The sequence below is a fragment of the Silurus aristotelis genome (assembly GCF_946808225.1).
Source record: "Silurus aristotelis genome assembly, chromosome: 6".
Classification (NCBI taxonomy): domain Eukaryota; kingdom Metazoa; phylum Chordata; class Actinopteri; order Siluriformes; family Siluridae; genus Silurus; species Silurus aristotelis.
The window spans coordinates 9,255,193-9,267,468 of NC_139579.1; the positions used below are offsets into that span (position 1 = coordinate 9,255,193).

At 46.2% G+C, this 12,276-nt stretch overlaps 1 protein-coding gene across 1 annotated transcript in view; it reads left to right on the plus strand.

Moving 5' to 3' along the window:
• Positions 1–5,038: 5,038 nt before the first annotated feature.
• Positions 5,039–12,276, plus strand: part of LOC310727723 (craniofacial development protein 2-like) — a gene marked incomplete at its 3' end in the record, with an annotated part of 68,928 nt that continues 61,690 nt past the window's right edge. The window contains exon 1 of the mRNA XM_083544470.1: positions 5,039–5,104. The remainder of the gene's footprint in view (positions 5,105–12,276) is intronic.

Genomic DNA, 12,276 nt, shown 5'->3' on the forward strand with positions numbered 1-12,276 from the left:
CACCTACAGGACAGATGGGTTTAATAAAAGCAGTACTTTTGGGAATTAGCGCAATTTCGCATGTCTATATACAGCACTTACACTTTATGGACGAAAATATTCGGAAAACTTGCTTTCCCAGCTACATGTGGTAATTTCCCAATCTGTTATCGCAAAGGTGAAGGTACACGATTGTATAGGGTAGCATGAAATTTCCCCTTCACATGAACTAGACGACCCAAACCTGTTCCAGCATGACTATGGCCATGTGCACACAGCAAACTCCATGAAGATATGTTTTGCATGGTTTAAAGTGAAAGATCTCCTGCAATAGAGCTCTGACCTCAAACACTCTAAAATGAACTGGAACACTGACTGCACATCAGACCTCCTCACCTCACCTACATCAGTACCTGACTTTACTAACACCCCTGTGTCTGGATGGGCACAAATCTTCACAAGCACGCTCATAAATCTAGTGGAACATCTTCCTATGAGCGTAGATAGATTTATTAAAATAATAAATTGGGAATAAATGTTGAAATGTTGTCCACAAACATTTGGAAATAAGCAAATACTATCCGAATTACTGACTTATGTTTTAATATATTTTTGTCTGTGAAAAAGTATTTCATTATTCCCAATAGTCCCTTCTCCTTATTTGATAGATTCTCTCTTCGAGTTCAGGTTGGAGTTTCTGTCCAATCAGATTTTAGCCGTCACATCACATTTTGCCAAAAGGCTGGCACATATTGCCGAAAGGCTGACAGTGCGGGCTCTTGTTAGATTCTAATCTATGCTGCATAAAGCTGCCTGACTTGGAAAAAGTAAGAAAGAGAGAATCAAAATGGAAACCATTCTCATATGGGTAGGTAGATCCCCTACAGACCAGCAAAAAATCTGACTCCCACACACCCAAATTAGTCCTGTTCCTTTAAAAATGAACCCCTAATATCAACTCATTGTGTGGATAAAAGACACCATCAAAAAAAACAACCTGTTCCATTTAAACCTCTTCACACATGGGCAAGATTAAAGAGCTGTCAAAAAAACGTCAGGGACAAGATTGTAAACCTGCACAAGGCTTGAATGGGCTACAAGACCATCACCAAGAAGCTTGGTGAGAAAGAGACCACTGTTGGACACTCCAGTGCTCATGTTAGCTCTCATTCTCCAGTGTTCTGTGTTGTTGAAAGATTTATTATCAAACACTTGATGTCACCCAAATAAGGATGGGTTCCCCTTTTGAGTCTGGTTCCTCTCAAGGTTTCTTCCTCATAACATCTAAGGGAGTTTTTCCTTGCCACAGTCGCCACGGCTTGCTCATCAGGGATAAATGCACACCATTCACCTTGACTGTTGATTTCTGTAAAGCTGCTTTGAGACAATGTCTGTAGTGAAAAGCGCTATAGAAATAAACTTGACTTGACTTGATTTGACTTGACTTGACTTGACTTGGAGCGATATTGCAAAATCTCATCTCATGGGGTAAGGATTATTCTGAGAAAGGTAAGAAATCAGCCCAGAATTACAAGGGAGATGCTTATTAATAATCTCAAGGGAGCTGGGACCACAATCACCAATGAAAACCATTGGTAACAAACCAAGGTCCTTCTGGTCAAGAATGCATATGAACAGGCCCATCTGAAGCTTGCCAATTACCTACTGAATGATTCAGAGAAGGCTTGGAAGAATGTGATGTGGTCAGATGAGACCAAAATTAAACTTTTTGGCATCAATTCGACATAAATAAACATGTACAAATATGTAAATTAAATGTTACTATATTATGAACTAATGATGAGTAAAGGAATATACTAATCAAGAACTAACTAGCTAGCTGGCCTAAAATAGCATCAGCATTTTCCATCCTCTGATTGGTTGGTCAGAGGGAAACTGTTACAGCCAAGTTCGACTGGTAAAACGTGTGTCGCTCTGCACACATTAATACATCTGAGTTAGACTTTCTTATGCCTACGGAGGAAGAGAAATTGATTTGGTCCTGGACATAATTAAAAATCCATTTTCCAGAAAAGCTAGACATCGTGAGGAGGTCGGCCAACCCTGAAGCTAGCTAGCTTGTCTTAGCCCGGGAAAGGGTTTGTTCGCCATTTACAGACCAGTGAATATAAGCAGTACCACTGGCTTACAGCCTCTGAGGAGCGGTGCAAATTATAAGCATGCATTTCTAGTGAGTAGGTTGTATTTTATTTACATTTAATGAGTACATTTAATACATACGTAACTTACATACGTTCCCTTTCAGGAACTCAAGCTGCGACAAAACGCTTTGGGAACGAGTGTCCCATCATGCCACACTAACCAGTCACTGCCTAGTGTGTCTGAGCACCACTAGCATGCAAGACAGAGAAGCCATGAGTGGCTCTGATGTCGAGGTTGTAAAACCTGACAAAGATCAAAGGGGTGGACCAGCCCGCATCGTTGCATATGTCCCGCAGAGAAACTCCCGCGGACCAGGCCGTAAAGGCTGCAATACTTCAGGTGGAATGAGCCTTGACACCGAAGAAGTGGGAAGACCAGAGAACTCATAAGATGATGTAATGGCATCCACTATCCATCTGCTGAGAGTCTGCTTATTGGCAGAAAAAACTTTCCTATTTAGGCTATAGCAGACAAACAGCCACTCTAACTTTCTCCACAGACTCGTCCTGTGGAGATATGTATCTAGTGCTCACACTGGACACAGTTGATTTTGCTTCTCCTGGTCTTGTGCTAGAAAAGAAGGAGGCAGAATGTCTGCAGTACGACAGGTCATGAGGAAGCCGTAGGCACCTTAGGCACATACCCAGGTTTAGGGTAGAGAAAGGCACTGCCATGCCAGGGTTAAGCTCCAGGAGAGACGGGGCCACAGACAGAGTCTGTAGGTCCCCGACCCTCTTAAGGGAGGATATCACCAAAAGAAAGGCATTCTTTACCGACAGGTATCTAAGGGCCACCTTGGCCAAAGGCTCGAAGGGGGGCTCAGATAGAGCCAAAATGGCCAAATCCCACACAGGCACTCTGGGTCGTATCCCGGGCCTCAGCCTCTGGGTGCCGCGTGGGAAACGTGTCACAAGAGGGTTTCCCCAGCAACTGGGGTTAAGACTGAACGCAGGGAAGAGGGTGCTTACTCCACTGCAGAGAACCACCTTCTTGGGCGTAGTGTGGGACTCGACTGTGTTGCGGGCACAAATGTCTCCCACCCGGTTTGCAGCCATCCTAACAGCAATCGTAAGAGAAGGCTAACCACTCACTGTGTCACAGTTCCAGAGGCTGCTGGGTCTCATGGCGGCAGCATCCAGCATAATTCCACTTGGCCTCCTCCATATGAACCCCTCCAGTTGTGGCTCAGAGACAGAGAGTTCTCCTGAGGGGGCAACCCACCTTGGTGTGACTATTGACCCCTATTTGTTCTGTTGAGGCTCATGTGAATAATATTACCAGGATCGTCTTCTTTCAGCTTAGAAATATTGCTAATATTAGAAATATGATGCCGTCACAGGATGCAGAAAAACTAGTTTATGCTTTTGTTACATCTAGATTAGACTACTGTAATGCTTTACTGCCTGAGTTCGAGTTAGTGCAGATATAAGCTTCAGTTAGTCCAGAATACAGCAGTAAGAGTCCTTACTAGATCTAGAAAATATGACCACATCACCCCTGTTTTAATCAGCCTACACTAGCTCCCAATTAAATCTTGCATTGATTATAAAATCACCTGGGACTTAACTCCCCTCTCTGTAACTGGGTGTTGGATTTTTTTAGAGAGACCACAAAATGTATGGGTCAGGGGAAAAAACATCTATGACCATCACACTAAGCAAAGGGGCACCACAGGGGTGCACGCTCAGCCCGCTGCTTTTCACCCTGTTGACCCATGATTGTGTTCCCGGTTACAGCACCAACCACATCAAGTTCTAACCACATCGTCAAGTTTGCAGATGGCACGACTGTAGTGGGCCTCATCACCAACAACAATGAGGCCAACTACAGGAGCAAGGTGAGCCAACTGGTCCAGTGGTGTAACAACTCAACGTGAGGAAGACCAAAAAAATTGTCATCGACTTTAGAAGAGGACCTCCACAGCACCCCCCACTAACAAGCAACAGTGCCACAGTGGAGAGGGTGAGCATCATTAAGTTCCTGGGATTGCATATATCTGAGGACCTCATCTGGATGACAAACACCACATGCCTCTACTTCCTCCACAAAATAAGGAAAGGAAACTTCTACCAGGGCACCATTGAGAGCATCTTTACCAGCTGCATTACTCTGTGGTACAGAGGCTGCACTGCCTCCTGTCAAAAGATTTTGCAACGCATAGTGCATGCAGCCAGCAAGATCACTGGTGACTCACCTACATCATCTGGAGCAGTTCGGAATCAATATTTGTCTAATAACATGACAAAAACATTAAAAAATGAAATAAAATACAACCGACTCACCAGAGATGCATAGTAATAATTTGCACCGTTTCTTAGAGGCTATAATCCAGTGGTACTCACTGTTCTGGAAGTGGTGAACAAACCTGTTCTAACCAACCAATCAGAGGACGGGAAAATGCTGATGCTATTCTGGGCCAGCTAGCTGGCCCTGTAAGGCAAATATGAAATACAATTGGTTAAAGGAACAGACCTGTTGGTAATATTCTCAATGCTCAAAGAGCCAGCAGAATATACTTTGCAGGCCCCTGGGCAGATTAGATTGACATAGCAGCACATAGAGGCTGAAATCTGATTGGACAAAAAAATCTAACATCCACATACACGTATTGGAAGCAGTGCAGCCAAGAGAAGTGCTACAAAACGAAGAGAATAGATGTTTGGAAATAAATAAATACAATTTAATGGAACAAATATTAGAATTTAGGTTGTAAATTCAGGTCAGTGCTTCTGATAGTGTTTAGGCCAGCAGAGAAGTCTTTACTGGCCCTAACCGCCTGCCACTGATTTACTGTATATGTACTCAATACTTAGAAGGGAACCCAGCCTTTAGGGTTGCACAAGCCAGTGCACTCTTAGTGGTTGGTACAGTGACTGGTAAAGGGAGAGAGGTAGATGATATGATGGAGAGGAGAATGGTAGATATGTTGTGTGTTTAGGAGACCAAGTGGAAAGGGAGTAAGGTTAGAAACATTAGAGGTGGGGGTTAAACTGTTCTTTAATAGTGTGGATAGAAATGCTATCAGAAATGGTTTCAGTATTTTAGTAAGAGTGTAGTGGAGGTGAAGAGAGTTTCTGAAAGTGTTATGAATGTGAAGCTGGAAGTTGAAGGGGTGATGATAAATGTCATCAGTGCTGAACAGAGGTGATGGGTAGGTATGGCCTTAAGGAGAGGAATGTGGAAGGGCAGATGTTGGTAGATTTTGCTAAAAGGATGGAAATGGTAGTGGTAAACACATATTTTAATAAGAAGGAGGATCATAGGGTGACGCATAAGAGTGGAGACTGTAAGGTGTGCAGGTAGCTAGACAACATTGGATGGTGGTCTGTAGGATGTTTTTGGAGGTGAAGAAGAAGAGGAGGAGAGTGAGGACTGAAAGAAGGATAAGATGGTGGTAACTGGTGGAAAGACTGTAGTGTGAGATTCAGGGAAGAGGTCAGACAGGGGCTCGGTGTTGCTTAAGAGGTGCTGGTTGATTGGGCAACTACTGCATAAGTGTTAAGGGAGACAGCTAGAAAAGTACTTCGTGTGACATCTGGAAATAGAAAGAAGACGAAGAGACCTCTCCTTGAACTGCCACCTTAACGTGGTGGAGGGGTTTGAGTACCCGAATGACCCTAGGAGCTATGTTGTCCGGGGCTATATGCCCCTGGTAGGGTCTCCCAAGGCAAACAGGTCCTGGGCGAGGGGTCAGACTAAGAGCGGTTCAAAACCCCTTATGAGAGATACTACATCAAGGACCGTGACGTCGCCCGGTATGGCGCAGCCGGGGCCCCACCCTGGAGCCAGGCCCGGGGTTGGGGCTTGTATGCGAGCGCCTGGTGGCCGGGCCTTCCCCCACAGGGTCCGGCCGGGCTCAGCCCGAAGGAGCGACGTGGGGCCGCCTTCCAGTGGGCTCACCACCTGCAGGAGGGACCGTAAGGGGCCGGTGCTAAGAGGATCGGGCAGCAGTCGAAGGCGGGGGCCTCGACAACCCGATCCCTGGAGAGCCGCTCCCCCTTAGGGATCCAAAGCGACAGTGACACCTGGAGGGGCGTGATTGGGAGGAACGGCCCCCCTGATCTGAACCCGAGCGGTGTTCAGTTATTGGACTTCTGTGCTAGTTACAGTTTGTCCATAACGAACACCATGTTCAAGCATAAGGGTGTCCATCAGTGGACGTGGCACCAGGACACCCTAGGCCGTAGGTCGATGATCGACTTTGTGGTCGTTTCATCTGACCTGTGGCCGTAGGTCTTGGACACTCGGGTAAAGAGAGGGGCGGAGCTGTCAACTGATCACCACCTGGTGGTGAGTTGGATCCGATGGCGGGGGAGGAAGCTGGACAGACTCGGCAGACCCAAGCGTACTGTAAGGGTCTGCTGGGAACGTTTGGCCGAGCCTCCTGTCAGCGAGATCTTCAACTCCCACCTCCGGCGGAGCTTTGACCAGATCCCGAGGGAGGCCGGAGATATTGAGTCCGAGTGGACCATGTTCTCCACCTCCATTGTCGAAGCGGCCGCTCGGAGCTGTGGCAGTAAGGTCTCCGGTGCCTGTCGAGGCGGCAATCCCCGAACCCGGTGGTGGAAACCGGAAGTAAGGGATGCCGTCAAGCTGAAGAAGGAGTCCTATCGGGCCTGGTTGGCTTGTGGGACTCCTGAGGCAGCTGACGGGTACCGGCAGGCCAAGCAAACTGCAGCCCGGGTGGTTATTGAGGCAAAAACTCGGGCCTGGGAGGAGTTCGGTGAGGCCATGGAGAAGGACTATCGGCTGGCCTCGAAGAGATTCTGGCAAACTGTCCGGCGCCTCAGGAGGGGAAAGCAGTGCCCCACCAATGCTGTTTACAGTAGAGGTGGGGAGCTGTTGACCTCAACTGGGGATGTCGTTGGACGGTGGAAGGAATACTTCGAGGATCTCCTCAATCCCGCCGTCACGTCTTCCATTGAGGAAGCAGAGGCTGAGGGCTCAGAGGCGGACTCGTCCATCACCCAAGCTGAAGTCACCGAGGTAGTAAAGAAACTCCTCGGTGGCAAGGCACCGGGGGTGGATGAGATCCGCCCTGAGTACCTCAAGTCTCTGGATGTTGTGGGGCTGTCTTGGCTGACACGCCTCTGCAGCATCGCGTGGCGGTCGGGGACAGTGCCTCTGGAATGGCAGACCGGGGTGGTGGTCCCTCTTTTTAAGAAGGGGGACCGGAGGGTGTGTTCCAATTATAGGGGGATCACACTTCTCAGCCTACCTGGAAAAGTCTATGCCAGGGTACTGGAGAGGAGAATACGGCCGATAGTAGAACCTCGGATTCAGGAGGAACAATGTGGTTTCCGTCCAGGCCGTGGAACACTGGACCAGCTCTATACCCTCTACAGGGTGCTGGAGGGTTCATGGGAGTTTGCCCAACCAGTCCACATGTGTTTTGTGGATTTGGAAAAGGCATTCGACTGTGTCCCTCGCGGCGGCCTGTGGAGGGTGCTCCGGGAGTATGGGGTCGGGGGCCCTTTACTAAGGGCTGTCCGGTCCCTGTACGACCGAAGCAGGAGCTTGGTTCGCATTACCGGCAGTAAGTCAGACTTGTTCCCGGTGCATGTTGGACTCCGGCAGGGCTGCCCTTTGTCACTGGTTCTGTTCATAATTTTTATGGACAGAATTTCTAGGTGCAACCAGGGGTCGGAGGGTGTCCGGTTTGGTGACAACACGATTTCATCTTTGCTCTTTGCAGATGATGTTGTCGTGTTGGCTTCATCAGACCAGGACCTTCAGCATGCACTGGGACGGTTTGCAGCCGAGTGTAAAGCGGCTGGGATGAGAATCAGCACCTCCAAATCCGAGGCCACGGTCCTCAGTCGGAAAAGGGTGGCTTGCCCACTTCAGGTTGGTGGGGAGTTCCTGCCGCAAGTGGAGGAGTTTAAGTATCTTGGGGTTTTGTTCACGAGTGAGGGAAGGGTGGAACAGACGGATCGGTGCAGCTTCTGCAGTAATGGGAGGAGACCCCGGGGAAGACCTAGGACACGCTGGAGAGACTATGTCTCCCGGCTGGCCTGGGAACGCCTTGGTGTCCCCCGGGAAGAGCTGGAAGAAGTGTCTAGGGAGAGGGAAGTCTGGGCATCTTTGCTTAGACTGCTGCCTCCACGACCCGGTATCGGATAAGCGGGAGAAGATGGATGGATGGACGAAGAGACATGGTGGTGGAATGAGGAAGTGCAGGAGAGCATAAGGAGAAAGAGGTTGGCAAAACAGAATTGGGATTGACAGAGTGATGAGAAAAGTAGGCAGTAGTACAAGAAGATGTGGCAGCAGGTAAAGAGGGATGTGGCAAAAGCAGGGGAAAAGGCATATGAGGAGCTGTATGCGAAGTTGGACACTAAGCAAGGAGAATACAGAATTGCCAGGCAGAGGGACTGAGCTGGGAAGGATTTGCTGCAAGTTAGAGCAATGAAGGATGGAGATGAAAATGTGTTGACTAGTGAGGAGAGTGTGTGGAGAAAACGAAAGGAGTATTTTGAGCAGCTGATGAATTAGGAAAATGAGAGAGAGAGAAGGTTGGATGAGGTGGAGATGGTGAAGCAGGAAGTGGCTAGGATTAGTAAGGAGGAAGTGAGAACAGTGATTAAGAGGTTGAAGGTTGGAAAGTCGGTTGGACCAGATGACATACCGGTAGAAGCATGGGGATGTTTGGAAGAGATTGCAGTGGAGTTTTTAACAAGATTGTTTAACAAGATTTTGGAAGGTGAGAGGATGCCTGGGGAAAGAAAAAGGAGTGTGCTGGTACCGATCTTTAAGAATAAGGGAGATGTGCAGACCTACAGTAACTACAGGGGAATTAAGTTGATTAGTCACACCATGAAGTTATGGGAAAGAGTAGTGGAAGCCAGGCTGAGAGAAGAGGTGACCATCTGTGAGCAACAGTATGGTTTCATGCCGAGGAAGAGCACCACAGACGCATTATTTGCTTTAAGAATGTTGATAAAAATGTATAGAAAAGGTCAAAAGAAGTTGCATTGTGTGTTTGTGGATATAGAGAAAGCATAAGACAGGGTGCAGAGAGAGGAGTTGTGGTATTGTATGAAGAAGTCAGGTGTGTCAGAGAAGTATGTGAGGGTGGTGCAGGACATGTATGAGGACAATATGACAGCAGTGAAGTGTGCAGTAGGAACAATAGACTGGTTTAAGGTGGAGGTTGGACTGCATCTAAAATCGGCTCTGAGCCCTTTCCTGTTTGCAGTGGTGATAGACAGTTTGATGGACAAGGTCAGACAAAAGTCTCCGTGGACTATGATGTTTGCGGATGATATTGTGATTTATAATGCGAGTAGGGAGCAGGTTGAGAAGAGCCTGGAGAGGTGGAGGTACGTGCTGGAGAGAAGGGGAATGAAAGTACATGTGTGTAAATAAGAGGGAGGACAGTGGAGGGGTGCGGTTGCAGGGAGAAGAGGCAGTGAAGGTGGAGGAGTTTTGGTACTTGGTGTCAACAGTGCAAAGTAATGGAGAGTGTGTTAGAGAGGTGAAGAAAACAGTGCAGGCAGGGTGGAGAAGAGTGATAGCAGGAGTGATTTGTGATAAAAGGGTATTTGCAAGAGTGAAAGGAAAAGTTTATAGGTCTGTGGTGAGACCTTTTATGTTGTATGGTTTAGAGACAGTGGTATTGACTAAAAGACAGGAGGTGAAGCTGGAGGTAGCAGAGCTGAAGTTGTTGAGATTTTCATTAGGAGTAACGAGGATGGACAGAATTAGAAACAAGTTTATTAGAGGGACAGCACATGTAGGACGTTTTGAAAACAAAGTGAGAGAGGCCCGATTAAGCTGGTTTGGACATGTGCAGAGGAGGGACATGGAGTATATTGGTAGGAGGTCATCCCATGCTGTGATGTGGATGTGGTGAGTGAAGACATGCAGGTAGTGGGTTTAAAAGAGGCAGATGTAGAGGACATGGGGGTATGGAGACAGATGATCCGCTGTGGCGCCCCCTAATGGGAGAAGCCAAAAGAAGAAGAAGAAGTACTCAATACTTAGTAGGAGCTCCTTTTTCTTTAATTACTGCCCCAATTCGGCATGGCATGGATGTGATCAGTCTGTGGCACTGCTGAGGTGGTATGGAAGCCCAGGTTTCTTTGACAGTGGTCTTCAGCTCATTTGCATTTTTTGGTCTCGTGTTTTACATTTTCCTCTTGACAATACCCCATAGATTCTCAGCAGCAATGCACAGAGTGACCATTCTCCACTGATCATCGATGGATCCTCCGTGGAGATCGTCAAAAGCACCAAATTCTTTGGTGTTCATCTGGCAGAGAACTTCACTCGGTCACTCAACACCAGCTCCATCACCAAGAAAGCCCAGCAGTGTCTCTACTTCCTGAGAAGGCTGAGGAAAGCGGTGGCGGTGCTATTTTGTTTTGCACTGTCTGTCTTGCACTGTTTGCACCCGGTTGCACACGATGCACTTTATGTACCGAGAACACTTACTAGTCCTCAGCTCTGAGTTTCCTGTTATGTAGCTTTATGTTGTAAATGTAGCACCAGGGTTCTAGAGGAAGGTTGTTTCAATTTACTGTGTAATGTGTCAGCTATATATGGTTGAAATGTCAATTTCAAAAAATTTAAAAGCTTCTTGACTTGACTTGACTATTGACCTGGATACAATGCAGAAGTGGTCTAATTTTCCTCACTACAGTGTTTGTTTCCTCCTGATATTTACATATGCAAAGTGAAATCAGAATAGTCAGAAAAGTTTATTTTAGTTTAAATATTATGGGCTTTTATGCTATACACTAGTATACTAGTAAACTATATACAGAAGCACCAGCATCTCAACCTGCATTTAGACGGATGCTCTGTAACCACTAGTTCAACGGTAAAAGACCTGGGAGTTATTTTAGACAGCAACTTATCTTTTAAAAATCATATCAACCAAGTTACAAAAACAGCCTTCTTTCACCTTAGAAATATTTCTAAGCTAAGAAATATGTTGTCTATATCCGATGCAGAGAAGCTCATCCATGCGTTTATGACCTCCATAATAGACTACTGTAATGCGTTACTAGGTGGATGTCCTGCGTCATTAATAAACAAGCTTCAGTTAATTCAGAATGTGGCAGCCAGAATTCTCACAAGGTCAAGAAAATATGATCACATAACCCCGATCTTATCGTCCCTACATTGGCTTCCGGTTAAGTTTCGAATAGACTACAAACTACTGCTACTCACTTATAAAGCACTAAATAGATTGGCTCCCATGTATCTCTCCAGTCTTCTAACACGCTACAATCCGTCACGCTCCCTGAGATCTCAAAACTCTGGGCTTCTAGTAGTTCCTAGAATAGCAAAGTCCACTAAAGGTGGTAGAGCATTCTCACATTTAGCTCCTAAACTCTGGAATAGTCTTCCTGACAGTGTTCGGGGCTCAGACACACTCACAATTGGATCCCACTGCATGTGTGGAGTTTGACATTGGACTTCCTGAAGTGTTTAAAGGCTCTGGCATGGAGAAGCTGATGCTTGATCTGTGATGATCACAAATGTTGAGCTCAGTAGCTCCTACTTTTATACCAAAGACTGTTGAAAGAACATTTACTTATAATCTTATACTCCAGTGCTCATGTTAGTTCTCACTCTCCAGTGTTCTGTATTGTTGAAAGATTTATGATCAAACTCTTGATGTCACCCAGATGAGGATGAGGTTCCTCTTTTGAGTCTGGTTCCTTTCAAGGTTTCTTCCTCATTACATCTAAGGGAGTTTTTCCTTGCCACAGTCGCCATGGCTGCTCATCAGAGATAAATGCACACCATTCACCTTGACTGTTGATTTCTGTAAAGCTGCTTTAAGACAATGTCTGTTGTGAAAAGCGCTATACAAATAAACTTGACTTGACTATACAGGTTTAATACTACAGATTCAGGGATGTTTCTGATCTGCAAAAATGTCAAAACAAGAATGTTCAACATTTGAGTAATTTTTGTAGCTTGTTAGGTATTAAATCTTTGTCAAATACACGCTTAAAAATGTCAAAACGTTTATACAAAAACTAAATATGGACGAAAAGTAATGATTTCCTGACAAATGAGAATGGAATTAAACTATCAATGCAGTTAAAACTGAAATGAAAAACTGAAATGAACCCAAAAACCAAAATAAAATAAGTTTTAACAGCGGACCGACAGAAA